We start from the raw sequence: 25,828 nt of genomic DNA, 5'->3' as shown, positions 1-25,828 counted from the left end.
CCACCGTATGCCAAGCATATAAGAGACTTCGATCAATAATAACTGCTATATATTACCTAGCACAAAATTTCAAACTACATGAAGAAAATTGCTTCAAAATGTTGGAAATCTAACTATATATCTATGTAAGGATCTTAAAAATGTCTGAATTAAAATGAGAAGATGCTCAGTAAAGTCTATTCAGCAGTTTGTTACAATGTCCATTATCAGCAAAATGTCATCAAAGTATTGGATTACCGTACTTCAAATGTGTTCACCTGTGTTTCTTTTGGCACTGCCAACTCTGATTTTGGTTCTTCTTTCAAATGCATCTCTTCTGACATAATTTTGTAATTGTCCTGTGGGAAAGTAAATATATTAGACAAATTTTTCAGACATCTGGAAATGTATTTATATACAAGTGGGGTTAACAATTCATCATTTCCTATTAAATGAGACAGTTTCAAATCGTCATTACTATTTGTCAGAAAATCTCCATGTTGAGTATCCATAAAAGCATGACAACTAAGAGACCTTTAGGAGTGGAGGAATGTCCTGTTTGAATGCATAGAATTATTTTTGAAGAATAGAACAATTATATAACATTTAACCTTCCAAAATAACACCAAATGATAAAGAAAATGTACAGACATACTTACAAATAATCTGCTATTTATAAACAAACCAATTCTGAAATATTAAGAACTTCAAAATTTATCACTATTATCTCTGACCCTGTACCAACAAACACATCTCAGCAGAAAAATGTATCTTCCACATTTTATCTTGTATATGAAGTGCTCAGCCTGAAGGCAGGGAGGATCCTCAACAGTTCTACCATCAGCTACCATACAGAGCTAGGTGTCACTGAGGAGGCAAACTAAGGAAATGAAGAGTAAGATAGTTTTTCATTGCTTTCCTCTTCCAGCCAGACAGTGCTGTTACATACCAGTCTCTCATGCTCACTCTACCGTATACACATACCAGCTATTTCACCAATTTTCTTATAGGATTTGGCTGTATTAGGAATGCTGTTACCCATACTGCTCATATCTCAGTCACTTTCATATCGTAAGAGCCAAGGATGAGACTGAGACCCAAAATACAAGTGACAAACTTGGTCTGAGCCAATCCAGAAGACAACAGGCTTTGAGCACACAGTAGCTCACAAGAGATGGATTAGGGCAGGAAGTCACAAGTCCTAAACAACAACATGAACCATGACCTATAGGTTATCTACAATATCATATGCCTGACATCAGTGCTCCATATGGTCAGCTGACTGGGATACTGAAACTTGCTTACGTTGCGCCGACACAGACAGGTCTTTCAGCGATGACGGGATAGGAAAGGGCAAGGAGTAGAAAGGAAGTGACCCTGGCACTAATTAAGGTACAACCCCAGCATTTGCCTGGCATGAAAACAGGAAACCCTGGAAAACCATATTCAGTGCTGCCAACAGTGGGTTCAACCCACTATTTCCTGAATACATGCTCACAGCTGTATGACCCGAACTGCATGGCCACTTGCTCAATATAGATTTATTGTGCATTGTGACAGGACTTCATACGTATTGAGAAGCAAAAGGTCAGATCATTGTCTCAAGAATGCCAGCCCTATGTTCAGCATTTGGCTGCAGTAATCAGTGTAACTAATCCAAGGATACATTTAGTTTTAACTAAGTGTTACTGAATTATAACTGACATTGTTTTTGCAATTCCTGTTTGATAGTAAAGCCATTTTGATGTTTAAACAGAGGAAGTACTGTGGGACAGAGTTATTATTAATTTGATCATGTTTCTGATTTTCTTTTTAAAGACCAAGGAATTAACTCAACAATGGGTTGTGAGGATGAAAAGAGACAAATTGTATCTCACCCAATACAGTAATTTATGCTCTGCACACTTTGAAGTTAAGTACATGTATCAAATGACCAGTGGCTGTTACTGCCAAATATGACGTGGTTCTAAGCATTTTAATTTCCCTCACATTTACAAACAAAGAAAACGGAGTGCTCACTGCCAGTAAAATATAACCAAGAAAACACACGAGAGGCAACCTGTTACAATTACTCTATATAAAGTGGGGACTATTAAATAGTTTTAAATTATATTTCCGTAACCATTTGCTGCTCTAATTTTTTATGCAATTTAAAACTGTAGTGATCGGGGTGACATTGTTTTAATTTTATTTTATATATTACCAAAACTGCAGCTTTTGTCCCATCCCTAAGAAATTAAAGCAGCAATTGGTGCAGGCTACCAAGAAAATAAATAACTGAAATCATAGCAAAGCAAACAAAGAGGAACAGGAGGAAAGTCTTCCATCAGCAAGAAATCATTGAAGTTCTTCACAAGAAACATAATGGTTCAGGTCTCAATGTTCTGGGTAGCTATTTCCAAGAGATGATCCAAGACCTTGTCTGGCTTCAGGCCTACCCAACCATGCATTGTATCCCTATTCTTACCGGTACCTCAGGAAATATTTACACCACCACATCTTCAAAATCTTTGTCACTGCGGAACATCTATTGATGGCAGTCCAGGTTTTACAGAGGAGAGTTTTTGAAAGAAAAAGTTAGGGCTATTTCACAATCAATCCTCGGAAGTTACATGTTAAGAAGAACTTGGTGCAGGACAATAACACATTTTGTGTCTATGATGACTTAGGTCGGGGATATTTAGGAACTCGCGAGTATGAAGTGGCCATGGAAGCATTAGACTTTATGGTGGCAGCACTCAATAGGAGCTCAAAAATACCAATGAGTGGAGGGCACATACGAAAATATCATATAGTCAGCAGCTGTGATGGGATTGCGACTAATAGCCTTAAGAATGAAGTCTGTTGGACTGACTCCCTGTGTTCTTTTCCACATCCAGCACAGTTTGAGCAAAAGGCATTAACTATCCTTGATGCTACCCACAATATAAAACTTGCAATGAATTCCCTAGCAGAAAAGCAGGTTCTTATAGATGGTAGTGCTCCAGACCAAGAAAATATTACTGAAGTGAAATACCTGGAAGAACTTGGTACTATTACAGGAAGTAAAAGGCTTGCACACTGGTTATAGATTATGGAGAAAGAATTTAGAGTGGGTGAGACAGAAGATAAATATTTCCTTTGGTGCATGAACTTTCAGTAATTCAGTGGCTAATACAATTAAATTTTGAAGTGATCTAGTTCATGAAGTGTTTACTGGTTAAGAAAGTACCATTCAGTTTGCAATGTTCCTAAATCTTGCATTTGATTTAATAAATTCATGCCATCTTACGTGTAAGCAAACCAAGGCTGCAAACAGATATTCTGTCGGTGCAAAATCAGTACTGATATTGAAAAACGCATAAGGTATCCTAATAATATTATGTTAACTGATGGTTCGATCCTCTGTAACTTTAAGAAAATAACTGCAATGGATGGTATCATTTCTGATTTGTTAAGTGTGCAAGGTCTTGCAGAAACATACGTCTGGAGAGAGGATTCTGTACTAAGATACCTCCACACATGGAGTTTAATCCAGGATCACCTGGAATTCATCCTCTCATGTGAGGAACAGAGATGGATATAAAATTCTGGACAACTCTAAGCTGCATACAGGAAGTGTCTCAATGATCAGATTGTCTGGCTCCGTGGCTAAATGGTTAGCATGCTGGCCTTTGGTCACAGGGGCCATGGGTTCAATTCCCAGAAGGGTCAGGAACTTTGGTCATAACGGGCTAATTTCACTGACACAGGGGCTGGGTGTATGTGTCGTCTTCATCATCATTTCAACCCTATCAAGATGCGCAGATTGCCTACGGGTGTCAAATCAAAAGACCTGCATCTGGCGAGCAGAACATCTCCTCGAACACTCCCATCACTAAAAGCCATATGCCATTTCATTTTTTTACAGGTCAGATAGGCCCAGGAGGTAACTCTAATAGTGTTTTTAAAAGGCACTGTTTTACTGAACCCTGGTCCAGTACAGAAAATTCAACAAGAAATTGATTTTCTGAGACTTGATCCAGATTAAGTAACCAATTATGTAGTCGTTTCTTTATATAGTGAATATGTTGAATATACTGCAAGCAGTGTGTAAAATATTAAGAGCTAAGAATTTCATAGTGTTCTGTATTGAGGTGGGTTCACTATTAAGTTCAAAGAAGGTATAGGATGGTTTAACATTTCAATACTATTAAAATAAGAAACGTAAATTTTACATTCCTACTCAATTATGATTGGTACCGGTTTCAACCATTATTCTTGCTCATCAACAGCTGATCACAAATAAGTATAGAAGACAATGCACAAGTAAATAAAATGTGAAATTTAAATAATTTATTCAGTTGCTGTTTCTGAAGCACTAAACACTTTAGGGAGCACTGTGTGTTGGAAATTCAATGTTATGAAGAAGTCTTAGGCTCAATATGTATTTTTAGTTGTAGTTCGTGAGGAACTATATAATTTTAGGGATCAGCACTGAGTGCTGATAGTTCCAGAATCATGAAGAAGTCGTTGATCAAATATGTGAATGTAGTACGGAGCAAGTCCTTGAAGAGTACCGAGACATGTGCGGATCATATCATTGAATTTCCAACACACAGTGTTCCCTGAAGTGTAATAGTGCTTCTTAGACAGCATCACATGTTGTTTACCTGTGCATTGCCTTTTACACTTATTTGCGATTGGCTGAAATTTCAACAAACAGTGCTACCTAAAGTGTTTTAGTGGTTCACAAACAGCAACTGACGGAATTATTTTAACTTCAAATTTTACTTAACTGTGCATTGTCTTTTATACTTATTTGTGATTGGCTGACGACAACCAAGAATAACGGTCGAAACCGGTACCAATTATGATTAAGTAGGAATGTAAAAAAATACAATTCTTATGTAACTAGTACTGAAAGTTTGAACCATCATACATCTTCTTTTAACTTAACAGTGTGTAAAATATACCTCTAAATCAATGATATACCTATATAAATAAAATTGTTTCTGTTTGTCTGTCTGTTTGTCTGTTCCACCATCACGTCGAAACGGCTGGATAGATCTCAACCAAACTTCATATTTAGAGTATACTCCTCAAGGGGAAGGTTTCGATATGCATATCATTTTAGAATCTTTGAATACACGGGGGGTTTATAGGAAAACCAGAATGGTTTTTCCACCATCACGTCGAAACGGCTGGATAGATCTCAACCAAACTTCATATTTAGAGTATACTCCTCCCGGGGATGGTTTCGATATGCATATCATTTTAAAATCTTTGAATACACGGGGGGTTTATAGGAAAACCAGAATGGTTTTTCCACCATCACGTCGAAACGGCTGGATAGATCTCAACCAAACTTCATATTTAGAGTATACTCCTCCCGGGGAAGGTTTCGATATGCATATCATTTTAAAATCTTTGAATACACGGGGGTTTATAGGAAAACCAGAATGGTTTTTCCACCATCACGTCGAAACGGCTGTAAAGATCTCAACCAAATTTCATATTTAGAGTATACTCATCCCGTGGAAGGTTTCGATATGCATATCATTTTAAAATCTTTGATTAGACGGGGGTTTATGGGAAAACCAGAATGGTTTTTCCACCATCACGTCGAAACGGCTCGATAGATCTCAACTAAACTTCATATTTAGAGTATACTCCTTCCAGGGAAGATTTCGATATGCATATCATTTTAAAATCTTTGAATACACGGGGAGTTTATAGGAAAACCAGAATGGTTTTTCCACCATCACGTCGAAACGGCTGGATAGATCTCAACCAAATTTCATATTTAGAGTATACTCATCCCGGGGAAGGTTTCGATATGCATATCATTTTAAAATCTTTGAATACACGGGGGTTTATAAAAAACCAGAATGGTTTTTCCACCATCACGTCGAAACGGCTGGATAGATCTCAACCAAATTTCATATTTAGAGTATACTCATCCCGGGGAAGGTTTCGATATGCATATCATTTTAAAATCTTTGAATACACGGGGGGTTTATAGGAAAACTAGAATGGTTTTTCCACCATCACGTCGAAACGGCTGGATAGATCTCAACCAAATTTCATATTTAGACTGTACTCATCCCGGGGAAGGTGTCGATATGCATAGCATTTTAAAATATTTGAATAGACGGGGTTTATAGGAAAACCAGAATGGTTTTTCCACCATCACGTCGAAACGGCTCGATAGATCTCAACCAAATTTCATATTTAGACTGTACTCATCCCGGGGAAGGTTTCAATATGCATATCATTTTAAAATCTTTGAACAGACGGGGGGTTTATAGGAAAACCAGAATGGTTTTCCTCCATTTTCTCTTATACTATTGATTTTCTGTAAGCTTCGTTTACCGTACGTGAAACGTCTCTTCATCATAAACAACTTTCGTTATGTTCATAATATACCTTACTCTTTACATGACGGAGAAATTTACAATTTTCTGCTGGTACCATGCTCTGCATTGAGTGACCGACAGACCGACAACGAACCTACAGGTTACCATGGCAACGTCTCTGACTGCATGCCAGCAGGGAAGTAACGTATTGCCATTTTCCTCATCATGCTTTTAAATTCGTGGTTGTTCCTTAGGTAGAAGGCAAGAGAGGCGTCAATCGGCCTATCTGCGGGATATTGGCGGAATTTCGTTGGATGTTATAACCGCCTTCGAATAGATTAAGTAATAACACCATTAGTCATCTTCTTATTATTTGTTTACCTAGGAATCAATAGACCTAAATTTCTCCTCTGTTACCGCTTTATTATATCCATAACTCACACTAGCATAATTTATTGAGGGGCATTTGATTTTCCAATACATTAACTTGGCATTTACATATTTGTCGTTATCCGGCTGTCCTCAGTTATAATCCATTTTCTATTACTTTCAACTCTCTTAACTGTATTATTTTCTTCCTTAATTACGCCGTATGTACGCGAGTGCTACAAACTACTGGATGTATTTCCACCAATACTCATATTTAGAATACACCTGTCCTTGATAGGTATTAGGGCAAATATTGTTTCTAAATCCCTGAACTGACTGGGGGTTTATACGAAACCGAAACAGTGATTTTGCGCTTCCACAAAATATACACAACCAACGTTAATTTAAATGTACCTGCCTTGGTAGAAATTAATTTCTAAACCTTTTTTCTCATGTGCATCATTTCGATACGAGGCTTAATAAGGGAGATATCATTAACGGACCGTTTTTTTGTACAAGTCCCATCGGACTTAACTCACGAGCGGGTGCGTGTAAAGCGTATTCCTTACAACTTGAAAACTACTGAAGACATTCGAACCAAAATTCATATTTAGCATCCACCTGTCCAAAGGTAGGTTTTAAACGTAAATAACATTTCATGTCCCGGAATGGACTGGCGGTTTATAGGGAACCGAAATGGTGATTTTACTCTTCCACAATATATACAGAACAAGACCAACCTGACTGGAAATCGACCAAACGTGATGGAATTCCACCTCTAAACCTTTTTTTTTTTTCATGTGCATTCTTTCGTCAGGAGGATTACTAAGGGAGATATCATGAATGGTCAGTTTTGCAGGTTAAGTCCAGCGGACATAGCCCAAAAGGTGTTTTACATGGAGCAGATTCCTTATCTATATAAATCAAATCGTAACGACTGTGTGCCTCTACACTGACTATTTTGGCGAAGTTTTCGTACAGCTTTCCGTTTAAGGGGTAATAATGACCATCTGCATAATTTTTGCTTTAGTTTCCTGAAAGTCCTAATTTTTACCCGCCTCGCCCAAAATCCAGATTTCGGCATAATCTGCCAGAAGAAAAAGAAGATAATTGAAATTTGACAAAATTATACGTTTTAGCCTGTAACGAACGGAAAACATCCAAGATCATTACATTTTTCACTTTTTATCCCCGAACAATATCGAAATATGCAGGCAATTTTAATGATGGTGCAGCCCTTCGGAAATTCCTATCACATAACAGAATGCACAATCTCCGTTCAATTTGGAATGATCTACAACCTGGGTCTTATGACTTTTTGCCGTATCTGTATCCCTTTTACGTTTGATTTTTCTCTATTAATGGATGTTAAGTCAATTTTGATTTTTCACATGCATAATTCACACCTTCGATTACTTATATGAAATACAGAATCATCAAACTCTTCACGAAAATTGGCCCACCCAGTAGCCATATATGAGCCAAATGCTATGTATGTAGCTGTCACATAATTATCCGAAAAGTAATGTAATGTGAGATAATCTTACAAGAACGTTACCCTGTTCCACGTTTCTAACTCAATCTGACCAAAGAATAGATGACATATCATAGGACCAGCCATTTAGGCCACTAAATCCGGCGTGTCTTATGGTATAATCCTTTGTCGATATGACGTACGTTTAGTAGCAGTTAATCTGTAAATGAAGGTCTTCAATATTGTAAACACGTATATACTTTCGTATGTCGATCTATATATATTCACTGATGTCGATTTGTAGTGATCGAGAAAGGGTGGGTCTGCTATTGTAATCAGTACTCCCCACACCGACTTTGACTGGCAGTATGAAAGGGTTCCTTCTCCAACTCCTGTGTAACTGTCATTAGTAAGGAAGGTCTACAATTGTAATGAATAGTTCACTTCTCGATTTGACTTGCAGAAGGCAAGTGAGCATGCAGTTTTGTTTAAAACTCCCCTACCCGATTGTGTTTGGCAGTAGGCAAGGGTGCCCGCCATTATAAAGAAATGTCGTCATCTAAAATGTGACTGGCATTAGGCATAGTGGCCTGCTATTTTGATGGAAACTCACCAACTTGGTGCGACTGGCAGTAAGCTGGCTGGAAGTAGGAAAATGGGCCTGGCATTATAATGATAACTGCACAACTCAATTTCGAGTGATAGTAGGGTAATTGCCTGCCATTATAATAGAAACTCCTCAACTGTAATCTGTCTGGAAGTAGGAAAGGGGGGCTGCCATTTTAACGAAAACTCCCCAAATCGATTCTGTCCGCATAGTAGGCAATGGGGCCTGCAATTGTAATGTGAACTCCCCAACTCGATTGTGAATGGCAGTAGGCAAGTGAGCGTGCCGTTATATCACAAATCCATAACAAACACTTTACATTGGAAACAACGTACGGGGACCTCCCCATGCTCTTTCTCGGATAACGCAATGCAATTTTCAAACAATCTTATTTACTGCATGCACACTATTTACTTCGATATTCGAATATAATGTAGAATACCGTAGCGAAGCACGGGTACATTCGCTAGTGTACAGTATTTGTGTCTTTTGCAATGTTACATAATATCAGCCTCATATCTGTACTGGCAGTACTGAATTATACACCTACAAGACTTTATTATATCCTCTTAATCAACACAAACTTCCATGGAACCTCACTGATAACTTCAGGTCATGCAACCAATAGGTGAAAACACTGACACTGCACTAATGCGATTCATATCTTGTGCTGAATTTGAGGATCCAATAGAGACCTATAAAGGTATAATTCCTTTGTAGTGCACAAGCACTGACACATGTGGATTGGTGCAGTGTAATGAGTCTACATGAAACACATCCTTTTCTTATCATCATGGTTGAGATGCACAGTATGGAAGATATGACACATTTATTGTTCTTTGCCTCAGTGCTTAGACATTCATGTTTTTCTATAGGTGTCAGTTCAAAAAATCTGCAACAGGCCACAATTATTATTATTATTATTATTATTATTATTATTACCATCCATATCCTGAATGGCTACATTAAGATAAGAAAGACCATTCCTTGAAAATTTATTTCCATTCTTATTCTGATAGCAAGACTCTTCCTTAATGGGGCTGACTGATCAAAAATCACCATCAAGGTGGTGAACTAAAAGTGAACCAACACTCAAATCAGGTAGCATTTTTGTATATCATGTAATAAGGCAATAAACTGATGATTTTATGTAAGAATGCATTTAGTATTTTGTACTGCATAAGGAACAGAGGAATCTGCCAGGTAATTTCAGACCATATTGGCAATAGTGGCAAATACGTACACTGTGCTAATGCAAATGTTATCCATGAGCACATTATGAAATGTCCTGTTAAAGGAATAGATACATACATACATATTTATTATAGACTGTTATTCCTTTTGGTGTTCAGTCTGAAAGCCTCTGTGAATGCACTAATCACCACAACATTCCTCTATTTCTAGCTAGTTCTATTACTCTTATCTTTAAATCATTAGCAACTAAATCTAATCATCGTCGCCTTGGTCTCCCCTGTATTCCTCATACCCTCAATGACCAACTCCATCATTCTCCTAGGTAACCTATCCTGCTCCGTTCGCCTCACATGACCCCACCATGATTCCTTTCATTACTGCAGCTCCATCCATTGAGTTCAATCCTAACTTAGTCTTTATGTCTTCATAACAAGTATGCTCCTGCCATTGTTCCCACGTGTTTTACCATCAATCATTCTTGTTACTTTCACATCTGTTACTTCTGAGTTGGGAGTAAGTTATCCTGTGCCCACCGAGCTTTCACTCCTGTATAGCAAAGTTGGTCTGAAAACACACCTATGTAAAGATAGTTTCGTCCATGAGCTGACTTCATTCTTCCGGAATACTGTTGACTGCAACTGTGAAGAGACTGCATGAGCTTGATTCAAGTTCACTTACTGCCCGGGAGTGCACACATCCTAAACATTTGAAATTATCTACCTTTTCCAACTTCGTATCACCAATCTGACATTCATTTATCTTGGATGTCTTACCCACTGACAACAATTTAGTCTTAGAAAGACTATTTTCATGCCATATTCATTGTACATACTTTCAAGTAGACTGCAGGCTTTAGGCAAAATCTGCTGTTAAGATAAAGTTGTCAGAATGTGCCAGATTGCTTTCACATTACTGAATTCCTTCCAGTCACTTTATACCTTTTAGCAGATGACCTATATAAACTACAAACAACAAAGGTGTTTCAAAATTCTGGCGAATACAGAAAATCCAATCCTGACAATCCCTTTATGGTCTGAAACCAAACTGCCTTACATTCTACTACCTCTGAATCACTGCCTCACCTAGCTTCCACGATGCCAGTGAACATCTTGCCTGGTATACTGATTATTAAGATACCTTGATAATTTTGCAATCCTTCCTCTTTGCTTGCTTATAAGTAGGTGCAAACACAGATTTCATCCAACCTGAAGGTAACTTACTAACACTCCTTGATAATCCTATTTTGTGAAGCCATTTCAACCCTTCCTTCCCAATACACTTCACCATTTCAGGCCTAATTTCATTTATTCCTGCTGCTTAATGACAATGGAGTTCATCTACCATCCTTTCCAAACCTTAAGAATAATTTCACGAACATCATTGCCCTCTTGTCACAAGAGTTGAGAAGCAATAGGGACTGCATGTAATACAAGACACAGCAATGTTGCAGAAAAAAGACTGTGATCCTTGACTGAGAAAATTACACGTGAGAATTAATTTGATAAGTATGATGCTATACTGCAAGAATGGACTAAAGATGGTATTGCTGAAGAGAAATATTACAAAGGGGATAGAGGTAAAGGTTACATTCTACCTCATCGGCGGGGTGTATTTAAGGACAGTGCAATGATGTGAATTAGGCCAATATTCGACACATCCAGTAAAAGGAAGAGGGAGTTGTCACTGAATGACTGTATGACAAAAATCCAAACTTAATTGAACTTATTCCCTCTGCTCTGTTCAGGTTTAGAGAGAGGCCAGTGAGTGTTAGAATATTACACGTTGGCACTCACATGTTACTGTTGCACTTGCATGAAAGATTTTCAGCTATACAAGGACGAAGGGAAAGGTAGACCATGCTGTCAAGATGTGTGAGATGAAAAACGGCACAAAGCTAAGAAGGCGGATGCTGATTCTGGAACTCTATCGGAAAACAGAATTAAAGATGCTGTGGTATTTGAGGTGACAGGTGCAGACTTTGCTGGACTCTTGATAATGAAGGTAAAAAGGAGGGAGTGGTATATGCTCTTTACATCTGCTGTGTATAGGGCAGTGCACTTGGAACTGGTCAGCAATTTTATAACGAATAGATTTTTACTGAGTTTTCAACGGTTCATCACTTGATGAGAAAGACCAAAAGTGTCTACAACAACAATGGAACAAATTTCACTGGTACAGATAATTTGTTTTGAACTGTCAACTAAAACTACACAGAAAGAGAGTCCACAATGCAGCGAATAGAGTAGAGGATTAACCCTCCCACAGCAGGCAGGTGGGGTTGTTGGTGGCAAAGTCTGATTCAGATAGTAAAGAGAAATTTTGAGATGCATCCTCGACAGAGCTTCACTGTGTTGCGAAGAGATGACGACGCTACTGTGTGAGTATGAAGCTGTTGTTAATTCCCGTCCTCTTACCTACTTGCCTGAGAAGCCTGCAGATCTCAACCAACTTTCACCTTCAAGCATATTGCAAGACGATGTCTGCATGTGAATACTAGATTTAGATCAACTGGATTCTGTGAACTTATCAAGGAGACTTTGATTTCTACTGCAAATGCAACTGGGTTTGAGAAGAGTACCTAAGTCAGTTGATCCAGAAGCATAATAAGATGTCTATAAACACTGGAGAAGGGGATGCGGTGTTGGTTGCAGCTGATGGGAAGATCTGGATCAAATGGCCATTAACACGGGTGCTGGAAGTGTATCGTGGGAAAGATTTGGAAGATTTGTAAGGTTGAAAACATTGTCAGGTGAGGTGAATAGTCCACATCAGCAACGTATGAGACTGCGAAGGAGGATGCTGACGACTGTCCCAGTAGCTTCACTCTCATGAACAGTCTGCCTCGTCACTCTTCAAAGTGGTATTATGACAGCACGTCTACAGCTTCATGTGAATATAAAAACTGATTAAATCTACGTGATTTACAATAAATGTGGAAGTTCCTTTCAGGAAGAAAGAAAGTTTCTCACAGGCTATGTGCTTTAGGAATTAAGATTGTAAGGCATTCTGAAAAGATATCTCCCTCATTAATCCTCCTATCACAATGGTACACATGAGCAGAAAGTTTTACAAATAGATTTCCAGTAAGGTTCGTAGGTTTTAAATAAGGTTGGCTATGTATATGTTTTTTGGGAGAGTAAAATCACTGTTTCAGTCCCCACATAAATCCCCAGTCAATTCATGGACGTTGAAATATTACTTGAACCTAAAAACTATCCATGCATAAGATGATTCTAAATGTGGGTTCAAATACATCCAGTAGTTTTTCAGTTACAAGAACTCAAACAACAACGAAAAGAAAGGAAAGACCAATAAGCTAAAAAATATGTAGGTATCATTATTACACCTGAAATGGGTAATTATAACAAAATGCTGCCAAGATAATCAATATATAGATACACAGTTGTTACAATGTTTTTAATATAGAATACATTCATTACAAATATGCATGTCTTACCAGTCCATGGACTAGAATGATGTAGCTTTCCATGTCAAATTATCCTGTCCTACCAGCTTCTTCTGTAACTAGTGCAGTGTTTTCCCCATAAATTTTGTTAGCAGAGTATCAGGATTGAGTGTATGGGTGGGGAATACTACGTACTAAAACGGATATGAAGAAATTTAATTTATTCCCCTCATGGCATTTGTATTAACAGATGGGTAACAGTAACTGCAAAAGTGAACTATTTTAGTATCTTTACTCAGAACAAAACAGAGAATTTTTAACTTCTAGTGTTCTATTGCTCATTCATAATCATTCATGCTGTGGAGTGCCACACGGGTTTGTGACATCATTGAAATCTGCTAAACATTTAAACTCTGATATAATTATGTTGAAAATAATGATTTAACTAAACAGTTTTACAGTATGTAATTAGCACATATCTAGGTTATGTTAGCTGGGCGGTCTGTAACCATGGCAAGGCACTTCACCCATTAAAGGGATCTTAGGGATAGCACTGTAGTTGAACTAATCTCTCTTTCTTAGCATTAATCCCAACTTGCAGGGTCTGCTGCTTTGCTACATCTCCTCCATTTCAGTCTGTCGTTGACTAAGCCGACACTGTGCATGTCTGCCCTGATGTTGTCAGTCCATCTCTTTGCCGGTCTTCCTCGTGGTCTTGTTCCCTCTGGGTTGATGTGGAGCGCTGTTTTGGCAACTGAGTCGTCCTGTTTTCTCATGACGTGGCCGTACCAGCAGAGACGGGCTTCCCTCACTTTGTCTATGATGGGCGCGACACCAAACCTTTGCCGGACGTCCGTGTTCCTTATGTGGTCTCATCGGGTCAGACCCATGGACCATCGAAGCATCTTCATCTCCATGGTTGTCAACATTTGCTCCTGTTGTTTCGTCATGGGGCGACATGCAGTCCCATAGATCGCTGCTGGCCGTACCACACTCTTATAAACTTTTGCCTTTAGATATTGAGGCATCTTTTTATCACAGAGGACTCCAGTGACCTGAGCCAAGCTGCATTTACCCTCATCCGAGTATCAGGAGTGGTGTCACAGTTTGAGGTGACGACGGATCCCAAGTACTAAAACTGCATGGTCTTCTGCAGGTCTTCTTCGCTGATACTTATGATACCTCTGGTTTGGGGGCCACATTCCAGGTATTCTGTCTTCTGGATATTGAGGTGCAGTCCATTTTCAGCCAGTCTGTCTTTCCACGTTTGAACCTGATGCTGGAGTTCAGGACGGGTTTCTTGTGCAAGTACCACATCATCAGCATAAAGAAGGGTCCAGGGATGTGAAGTCTGTATGTCAGCTGTTGCCGTATCCATTCAGAGGATGAATAGCAATGGTGAAAGGGCAGAACCTTGATTAACACCCACAGTGATATTGAAAGGCGGAGAGATTCCAGCAGGACTCCGGATGACACTAGTGGAATTGCGATACAGAAGTTGCACCCATCTTACATACTCTTCAGGGACGCCATGACAGCGAAGAGCTCGCCAAATAAGTTCGTGTGGGATATGGTCAAATGCCTTTTCTAGGTCTAGAAATGCCATGTGTACACTCTTCTGTCTCTCTCTGTGCTTTTCCATCAAGAGGCGTGTGGCATGGATAGCATCGATGGTACTGCATCCCTTAACAAATCCACACTGGTTTGGTGTTACAGAGACAATACATCTGAGTCTGCTGTCAAGTACACGTTCAAAGATCTTGAAAGTATGACAGAGGAGTCGTATAGGGCAGTAGGTCGAGCAATCACTCACATCTTCTTTTCCCTTCCCGATTGGAACTGTTGTGCTAGTTGTCCACAAGTGTGGAAGCTAATATTTACCACAATTCTTTCGTCGCATTAACATCATGGCCTGCCCTATCACTCTAAACCTCCAGGCTTGCTCCTGAACTAAATTAGTGAAATCCTATAGGAATTTGTTTAAAAAAGATAACAATAATAAGGTTGTTATAACCTTCCTTCAGTTGTGGTTGATTTCATAGAACATTAATAAAACTGGCCCCATGGTGTAGGGGGCACTCCTGTCACCTAGCATCCCCGGGTTCGATTCCCGGCTGGGTCAGATGTTTTTAATTGTAAATTATTAATGTCCCTGGCCTGGGGACTGGGTGTTTGTGTCATCCTTAATTTTCATTTCCTGACATTCAACACTCTACAATTCCTCCATTACAATTACACGCACGTTCATATTACATGGTGCAAGTAGGGGCAAAAGATCTCTATAACTCGATGCCCCGAAACAAACATCATAAAAAAAATAAAGCTGAGGCAGTGCCTACAGCCACACAATCAGGTCAGGTGATACCAGTGCTGTAATATCATGGTGGAAAAAGAGATGATCAACTATTTTGCCATTAACTGGTTTTTAAATAATGTATAAGATGACTTTTCATTTCACTGGGGTACTTAACCATCTCATTATCCATATGACCCTATAAATTCTTCACCCTAATAGTGAATAAGTGTAGTACTCCTAGATTTATCCCTCTGTGCAGACTCAAAAGCAACACTTTAGGAAGCCTTTAAGAGTATTGTGACAGTGGATGATCCAATTGTCAAAGATGACCATCAATGTTATAAAACCATTTCAATCAGAAGAAAAGATGAGTAAAAATCAATAATGAGCAAGCTCTCCATATAAACGTTAATTTAAATCTGTTTGTGCCAAAGAGAATAGTATAGAATTATCAATACTGCATTAATGGACTCAATCCCCTCACGATTTTATACAAAAAGGAAGCTACCAGTCACAATCAGTATTTTTATCATGAACAGTGACCATAATAACACTGCAGTAGTTTTACCTAATGAAAGAAGTCCATAGCACTGATAGAATCAGCACTAAGTTTCAGGTACTGATATCTAAAATTCACTGGAAATATTACTGGGGCCTTATAGATAAGATAAAGGTGCTCATTCTTTAAAGAATAGGGCCTGCTCAGTTTAATTCACACTGAAAACAATTAGTGTTATGTAACCACCATGCAACTATCCATGGGGAAAAATAATGAATACAAGGTTCCATTGCCAACAACTATCCACTATTTCCATTAACAATGAATGACATTCAGCAAATTATATACTACGGGTGTTGCTTTGGTCAGCCCTGTAAATATATATCAGTTTCTAATTTTCAAAAATTATTTCACTCGTACATGTTTTGGGAGTTCCAACTCACTTCATCAGTGATGTATACATCATACATCAATATTCCCCATACGATAAGGTCTAATACTACAGTAGAACCTCGGTAATTCGAAATCGGTTAATTCAAAATCCCGCCTAATTCGAAGAAGCTCTCGTTCCCAGAAACATGAGATACAGTTTTGCATGTTATTTCAATTGTTGAATTCGAAATACGGATAATTTGTAATTCGAAGTACAATGTCGGCCCCATTACCGAAATTCAGACTTTTAATTTGAAACTGCCTTTACATTTTAAAACAATAGTATGTTACAGAGTAATTTCAACTCGAAATTTACCTGCTCCGCATCACAGAACACACGTTCTGGAACGTAGAGGGGTAGCTTTCCGCACTTCCACTTCGGTGGGTCTACAGTGCGCTTCATGATTGCAAGTTGAATGAAATCGGAATTCTTTTGTGCTCAACCTTTTAAGGAATGCCGTAATATCACGCAACATGCAGCGTGCGGGAAAACAGAATCTGCGAACACTGGCGATGCTGACAGTTGACAAAAAAAGAGGCAAACATAATAAATTCATAGGCACCGAAAAATATTGACATTGCCGGTGAAACTGCATTGCTTTATTTTAATGCGAGCCCAAACAGTCTTATGGTTTTAAAGGAGGAATTGCCAGCCGGGAAATCGTACAGTGTGAGGTAAGGTAAGGGTTTATTCTGCCCGAAGGCAGGTCCGAACTTCCGCAGAGGTGTTCCTGAGCCGGAGTTTACATGCGGTAGCATGGCCAGTTCCTTTCCGCTCCCCCATTCCCTTGCCCCACACCAACAGCACGTGGCAACCCATCCAACTCCTGACCACGCCCAATGTTGCTTAACTTCGGAGATCTCACGGGATCCGGTGTTTCAACACGGCTATGGCCATTGGCTACAGTGTGAGGGATGGGGGTCATAGTAGTGCGTTGCAATGCACATGGAAGCGAGACACTTTATCCCCTCGTCATAGGAAACTTCGATAAGCCACAATGTTTTATGAGCTTCGGGCACTTTCCATGCCAGTACAAAGCATCTATAATGAAAATGCAAACAGTAAAGAAATCCAAAAAATAATGCATTTGCACAGGGGAACCAGCATAATTTTCCTTGTCTTTGAATTGTGCGATTTTTTTCTTTCGTTGCGTGAGGTTATGTTTATCAGTGATTTATCCAAGTGAATTATTTGAACACTGTAAATGCACCTTGTTGGATACATTTTGGAAATAGTTTTTTCCATGGCATTTGAAAGGTTTAAACTGTGAATCGAGGTGATTGCATGTATTAATGGGTGTTAGAATACTTCGTGACGCGGCAAGTGTTTACATTTCTCAAGTACGAGACAGGTGTCACAACGGGAAATCGTACATGGACAGGGTCATAGGAAAGTTTGATTTTAAGGGCATCGGGTACTTTCTGTGTAAATATAAGGCATCTAAAATGCATACAGTATAGTAATCCAATTAATAAAGCACTTGCACATGGGAGCGAGCATAGATTTCTCCTCGTCTTTGAATCGTGCTTTTTTTTTCTTTCTTTCGTTCGGTGAGGTTATGTTTACCAGTGAGATATCCGATTGCATTATTTGAATACTGTAAATGCACTTTCTTGGATACATTTTGGAAATAGTTCTTTTTTCATGGCTTTTGAAAGGTATTAACTGTGAATCAAGATTAAATGCATGCAGTAACGAGCCTTAGAATATTTTGTAACGCGGCAAGGGTTGGTACTTCTGAATTGCGAATTGGCGGTTAATTCGAAATCACGTAATTCGAAGTCTGATTTTTGAGTCCCAACGACTTCGAATTAACAAGGTTTTACTGTATTCATCTATGCATAAGACATCACAATTATTACACATAATGACCATTTCTTGATAATGTTTGTTGTAATGGAAAAGTTGTTCCTATGTTAAGTAACACTTTAAAACATGTATTAAAACATCAGATTGTTTCCTTAGAAAAACTGATCAGTGATAAAATGTTTCTTGGTACTGTTTGTTCTGTTGTAGCCACTTAAGCATAGGCCTATTAAAAAATTAACTCTCATACTACAAAAGTTAACATTTTTGCCTTGTTATCCTTAGAACACTTTCTAGAATGAACTACTTGACCACTGAATTATTTGACTCCTTAAGATCTAAACATGCAATTCATTATACCATGTCAGATGGAATATTTCTATGTTGGTGTTGGGCAGGAATTTTGAAGCTCCCGTCATGTCCTTGAATTCATGGTTATTATTTGCTCTTCTTATTGTAAATTATCGAAGCGGAGCAAGACTACCCGCTCACCAGCCTAACACTTATTGATTCCATGTCGTGCAAACTAGGTTTAAAGGTTTTGAAATACTAAGATGACGGAAATCGTTTTCGCAAGTGGTTAATGTATTTCAGCACCTTTAATACCATCAGGGTGATAAAGGATTTAATATGTCAACTTGAAACCAGATGGCAAGCCCTCCACAACCTGAGCTACGCACACTGCCATTTTTCCTGACAAGAGCTACAAAGCAAAGAGAGATAAAAAGAAACCCAATAATTCTTCAGCTTTCAGACATGCTGTGCCAAATAAGAGGTGCCTGCCAGTAAATTCGACATTTGTGTAATCATAAAAAATATACTTAGTCAATTTCAGATTAGTATACAAATATTCACGTCCCTTAAGAATAGACAGCAAGATACTCATATATCTTCTGAACATCAGATAAATGTAGAGTTATGTAACCAGTAAAAATCAGATGACTGCTATGGGTTTAATTGTAATCACTATAAAGTTACCTGGAATTATACTTACGCATGGAGTATTTGATGTTTCCTCATAGCAGATTGGTTCCTCTTTGATCTTTACTTCTAAGTCCATTTTAAATAGCATGTGAAGTTATAGACGATTCTGGGATGTAGATTACTTCCAGAGACCTTGCACTGAAACATGAACAACAAACACTATTACTGCTGTTTTGTAGTCAAGTCTGTAGTTTTAGGCGACTGTTGATATTGTGCCCATAGCCACAGGACCTCCAGTTTTACCTGGAAACTGAACCTCAGGGATAAACATTTTCAATGAAAGAACATCCCACACCAACTGAATGGGATTAATTTGCACACCCCATGTGAAAAGCCTAAGACTATGCAACTTTCATATCGCCCACTACACTGGGGGTGTAATGACAGGTTTACGTACCTCTTTTATTTTTACAATTTGTTTACATCACACTGACACAAATAGAACTTATGACATTATGGCTAGAAGTGGGAAGCAAGTGACTCTGGCCTTGAGTAAGGTAGAGTCTCAGCATTTCTTTGGTGTGAAAATGGGGAAAATACAGAAAACTGTCTCTAGGTCTGTGACTTCCTTCCCACTCCTAACCTTTCCCTAACCCATCCCATCCCTATCTGTGTCAGTGCAATGTAAAGCCAATTGTAATGAGAAAAAAAAAAAGAAATTCTACAATGAAGCCTTCAAAACTATTAATTTCTTGTCCAACTTGGAGGGCAAATGATCCACTTTTAGTCACTGTGAAGACACAATACCCATGCCCTGTCCATCCGCTAGCCCTACTGGTCGTGTACATTTTGTACTGCTCAATATAAACACTCTTTCCACTAGAGACCAGCAATGTTTCAGATACAATATATAAGTTAATTAGAAAGTCACTAGTAGGAATGTTCTGATATAGTACATTCAGTTTTGTTTTGAATCCACAAACCTTCGGATAGTAAGTGGTGAGCCCAGTCTTATTCATAACACTTGCAAGTTATGTAAGTCATCCTGGATGTTACTGACAATTGCGGGGAAGCCCTGTGCCTTATGTATTTTAATAAGCCAGTTTCTTACACAGATATAGCCATAGTTCTCTTGATGCACAGTACTCACCTGGGCTAGCAGCCTCTTTAAAAGCTAATATATAATATGTTGAATTCAGTAGCAGTTTAGCAAGATTCTATACTGATCAAACTAATTATTTGAAAGAGGATAGCCAGATACTCATTGGCAACTTTATCCAAAAAGTTGCAACAATTATTGATTATGCTACAATGTATCCTGTATATCCATTACAACAAACAGTTCTGAACTGGCTATGAACTCCTTTGTTACAACAAACAGTTCCAAACTGGTTATGAACTCCTCGTTATAACAGTTCCGAACTGGCTATACACTAATTTGTTACAACAAACAGTTCTGAACTGGCTATAAACCACTCTGTTACAACAAACAGTTCCGAACTGGCTATGAACTCCTTCAAAATTATTTTAATGAGCATACATGAATCGGAATGCTTCCAGAACTGATTGGTAATAATTGTTTGTTGGAATTAGTAAACGGCATTTCTGAACTGTATCAACGCCATTTATGAATTGTCACAAAACATTTAACAATGGATGATGGAAGACCTCGCCATTTGAATGAGAAGTACTGCATGTAGTCACACCACTCACTGGTTGAATCAAATGTGCATGTGTACAACATGCAGTCCCTGCTATTGAATGCGCTATTGACAGTGGCTCTGAAATGGTTCTAAACGAAGTCAGAACAGCTTGAATTCAGAACTCACAGTTCAGAAGCAGTTCTGAATTTCTGTTGGAACAGCATGTACACTGGCACCAAAAAGTATTGGCACAGACACCTATTCGCATATAACACAACTGTATAAATACTATGAACATTATATGTATACCATTAACCCTTATTCAACAAAGGAAATAATTTGTAGATTAAAATATTTTCTAAACACAACTTAAACACAGTATTCTATTCAATTACGGTTTCCTCCAGCTCAAACAAGTATTGGCACACTGTACATCATTTGTTATTGTGCTTTACAGATTTGTGCAATCGGAGTTGACAAACAGTTTAGTCACTTGCCTGTTGCCAGTGTATGGGTCATTGACTTGTTATGATGAATCTGAAGGTAAAGGGGCATTCCGTGTCCTTCCGCACCTAGGTGGTTTTCTTGCATGTGCAGGGTAAAAGTTACCGTGAAATTGGTAAAGAACTTTCTGTTACTTATTCAACAGTGCGGGCAATCATCCAGAAGTTTCAAGAGACTGGTACAACAGACAATAAACACAGATCTGGACGTCCAAGTCTTCTTACATGTAGGGAGCGTTGAAGCATAGTTGGTCTTGCACTAAAGGAGTTCGTAAAAACGCAGGGTCGATTGTAACGGACATTCAGTCAACGTCCAACAAACCGGTCAGTCCTCAAAGTATTAGGAATGTTTGGAATGCAGCTGATATTCATGGGTGATCTCTCAGAAAAAAACACATCTATTTTGGAAATTAACTGAAGAAAACACTTCCAGTTCACCAAAGATTATGACAATAAATCAATTGAATTTTGGAATTCAGTGAGTGGTATTTTCTGACGAATGCAAGTTTAACTTGTTTGGATCTGATGGAAATGTAAAAGTGTGGTGCAAACCAAATACAGAGCTCTAATCACAACATGCCCTACCTACAGAAAAACATGGGGGAGGAAGCATAGTGGTTTAGGAATGCATGGGAACTACTGGTGTTGGTGACATGGCAATTATTGAAGGTGTCATGGATTATCATAAATATACCGATGTGTTGCAAGGCCAATTATGTAGCAGTGTACAGAAACTGGGTCTTGATGGCATCTTTTACTTTGAACAAGACAATGACCTGCAACATACGGCTCTGCGAAAGCGGGAGTGGTTACTATATAATGCACCAAGAAGAGTTTTAACTCCACAGAGAGCCCTGATCTTATACCCAATAGAGCATCTTTGAAATCACATGGAGACAAAAGTTTGAAAATATCGTTCTACAGGGAAGCGCAAGCTTCAGATGGTGGTGTAGTTGGAATGGTCGAAGATCTCAGGAGAGATAACTCGCAACAGGGTGCCCTCCATGCCAAGATGTCTAGAAACTGTCATCAGTGCCAACGGTATGCACACAGGCTACTAGACTTGAGTTGCGTGAATTACAGAGACTTTAATTTCATTTGTGTACAGGTGTACCAATATTTGTTCGATGTGTAGAGCAACTAATTATGTTTTGTAAACATTTATTTTTGGAGTGAGAAACCAATTATACACGAAGAACCTTATATTTACTTCTGTACATTTCAATCACTTTTATTAGTGTGGAATTTGTATATAATGGTAGGTGTGCCAAACTTTTTGGTGGCAATGCGCATGAGCAGGCTATTGAGAATCAATTCGGTACCATGTTGGGAAAAGTTTGAATGGAACTTAACAATACAACGTACCATACTTCCTATCACGTCAAGTTCGTATTTGGAGTTCCTTATGGAGATGCACAAGCCTGAGACTCCTTTGGACGCGGTGTAAAACGTAAGAAACTGCAATTACCTGTATCAGAAAATCTTAAGTGAAACAGCACAATCCACAGCACAAAACAAATTAATTGGAACATTAAATAACAACAAGTCAACCACTTGGAAAGTAAACCGGAAATAGTGAATATGGCTCCTCACAAATTTATAACCAGTGTGTCGATCCTCGACCATATGCATACACACCCTGTATAATTCACTTATCTGCAGCTAACTACTACACATGGATACAAGTCAAAAGTCATCTGGGATAACAAAGACCAACCATTACACTCAGACCACAAGACAGAATATACATGGCGTGTGAACCTACCGAGAGACGGGAGACTTCTTCTTCTACTTTGGATTTTCTTCTTCAAGAGACGGGAGACGAGAAGCGTACACTATACGCACTATACTGAGAGTTAACTCAAGACCTTAGTGGTCCCTTTGATGTTAGTCAGACTTCTGGTCGGTGAAAAGGCTTCCGCAGCGCTAAATAGTTCCCTAGGTTTGTTACTTGTTCCTGAAGTCAGGAGATTCCTTCCGTTTGGTTAGATATTCTCGTGAACTGACTTGACGAATTAAAAAATTTTGCCCTGTATAAATATGGAAAAGATATCACAGGTTGTATGTTATGCGGGTTCGTTACCAACTCTTATATTTCATACGTAGATGGCTATGGATAGTTATTGTTCTCAGTGTTGCATGTAGCAAAGAAATAATTATTTAATATGAGATTGATATCTTATTGCACTGTGTACTTAGTAAGCTTTGTTCGAGTTCATTCCATTGCTGATAAGTTCGCATAATATGTGCGACGTTGAAGATGGATCCAAGAAAACTATTGGCAATACTGGCTGCATGTTCAGTATTCATAATGGCTGCCAGCTGTGAGCAACACGTGCGTGATGCTGTGACGCTCGAGTCCCCTGTGAAATACTTTAAAGTTAACAAAAGTGGAGAAAAATTAAGTAGCCTAGGAAATCTAAACCAAATTGTTTTAAACGTTTACAGTAGCCTACGAGATTAGAATCTGCTGTGGACTGTGGAAGACTTGAAAAAGACCGCGCAGCTGACCGGCGTTTATGTGTACAGTGCTTACGCCGCTCGCGTGGAATTTAAACTCCACGGAAAATACAAGTCTCCAGCGAAAGGTCGAAAGGGAATTCTTATGTTTTCTTGTGGTACTATATCGTATGCTCTCCTGTGGCTGTCTGTATATGTCGTGAGTCTTTGTGATGACACGTTTCTGTAAAGTCGCTGAATATTTAGTTTTAAGAAAGTGTCTCATTATGTAAACAAGCAATCAAGGTGATAAAGAAAATGTCACTCAACTAAGCTGCATGCCACATTTATGTGATAAAAAAAACGTTTGCTCGTTTGGTTGTTCGTCAGTAGGCCTATGCGTCAGCTCAGTTCGAATTATGCACTCGCCGTAAATAAAACAGGAAGGGCCTTAAGACGGTATGGGAATAGGATCCTTGGCGTATTCGATAATAATAATAATCATAAAAATAATAATAATTTGTACTTTACTTTTTATTCGTAACCGCCCTCTACCTGCAAAAATGTCATGAGGGGATCATGAGTTCGTTTTTACCTTCCGAATGACGAGACTACAATATTAATAACATTCCTGAAAACATTGTATTTTGCAATCCCACTCACAGGTGGGTTTTTCAGCTTGTTGAACTGCCACTGACAGTCGTAGCACGAGAGCGCAATCGTACACTTATGTTGTAAGTCCCCATGTGCCTCACACAAATTGCTTTATGAAATAAAAATAAACCTTGCTTCTCTTGCCTCGGTAATCGTCAGTAATCTGTAGGTTTTTACATGGTCAATAAAGGAATAAATAGGTATGGTACGTAATCAGAGTAGAGCTATGTGAAAGGAAGTTATTTCTTTTGGTGCTTCACTATTTGAGAATGAAGCACGGTACTTGTCAGATAGACGCACGACGTAAATAATTAGCTGGTTATGGCGGAGATGGAAAACGGTGACGGAAGGGGGAACAGGTGACGTGCTCACATGCGGAAGGATACTTTTCCTAAGCTCTTGACTTGACTTTCAGTGACGGGACTATCGAATGAAAACTACCGTATTGTTCGATAGTCGCCAAGTACCGTTACAACCGATTGTTTCCGTTTGCATTCGGTTTTTCCACGGTCAACTGGATCCCTCGCTGCGCTCCTTATACCGGCCTTGACAATCGCTTGTGAAGCCCAGCATAAACCTGTAATTCGAAAGTAATGCCGCTGGAGCGCTGGCCTACTACACATTAACAGGAAGCTGTATACCGCAAATTGCCGCATTTCCAGTTTTATTTATATGGTATTGCTGTCGTAAACGTTGGCAATGTGTTCGCAATGAGGTGCTTGTTGGCTTGGTATTGGGATCTGATATATGCGCTAGTGAGTTAATTTTTTATTGTATAGTGTGGTGATAATATTTTTTAAATTGTATTTACAAATCTTGGAATTTGTGATATTCTTGTGTACCTTTTCGTACTTCGAGCAGAAATTTTATGGAAACAAGAACAAAGTGATTTCTCGCTGTAACTTTGTCCTGAGCAAGGATTTTAATTTATGCGCTAATTCGTTTTTAATGTTGTGGTGATTTGCTTTTCTTTAACTGTGTTAGGAAATTTTCGAATATATATTGCTGTGTGCCTTTTTTGTATTCCGAACAGGAAAAAAAGGCAAAGGGGCACTATCATTTCATGAATTCTCTGTAGACGAGGACAAAACTACGGAGTGGCTAAAAGCAGGTAGCACTCTCATCTTACTTTTCCGTTTCTATTTCGGGTATTTACCTGCTTTCTTTCTTTCTATCTTTCTTTCCTCCTTTCTTACTCTGTTTACCCCTCCAGGGTTGGCTTTTCTCTCGGACTCAGTGAGGGATCCCACCTCTACCACCTCAAGGGTAGTGTCCTGGAGCGTGA

The 25,828-nt window shown here is 38.8% G+C and overlaps 1 protein-coding gene across 1 annotated transcript in view; it reads right to left on the bottom strand.

Annotated features, from left to right (window-relative positions):
* Nucleotides 1-19,415, bottom strand: part of LOC137502392 (gastrula zinc finger protein XlCGF57.1-like) — a 77,407-nt gene extending 57,992 nt beyond the window's left edge. Inside the window, exons 1-2 of the mRNA XM_068229452.1 lie at nucleotides 19,375-19,415; nucleotides 258-338 (exon numbers count right to left, since the gene is read on the bottom strand). The gene's annotated coding sequence lies outside the window, so the exon portion shown is untranslated. The remainder of the gene's footprint in view (nucleotides 1-257; nucleotides 339-19,374) is intronic.
* Nucleotides 19,416-25,828: the final 6,413 nt, after the last annotated feature.

The sequence above is a fragment of the Anabrus simplex genome, chromosome 10, assembly GCF_040414725.1.
Source record: "Anabrus simplex isolate iqAnaSimp1 chromosome 10, ASM4041472v1, whole genome shotgun sequence".
NCBI classification, from domain to species: Eukaryota; Metazoa; Arthropoda; class Insecta; order Orthoptera; family Tettigoniidae; genus Anabrus; species Anabrus simplex.
Note: the sequence above shows the minus strand (reverse complement) of the source record. Positions and strands in the feature narration are given on the sequence as shown.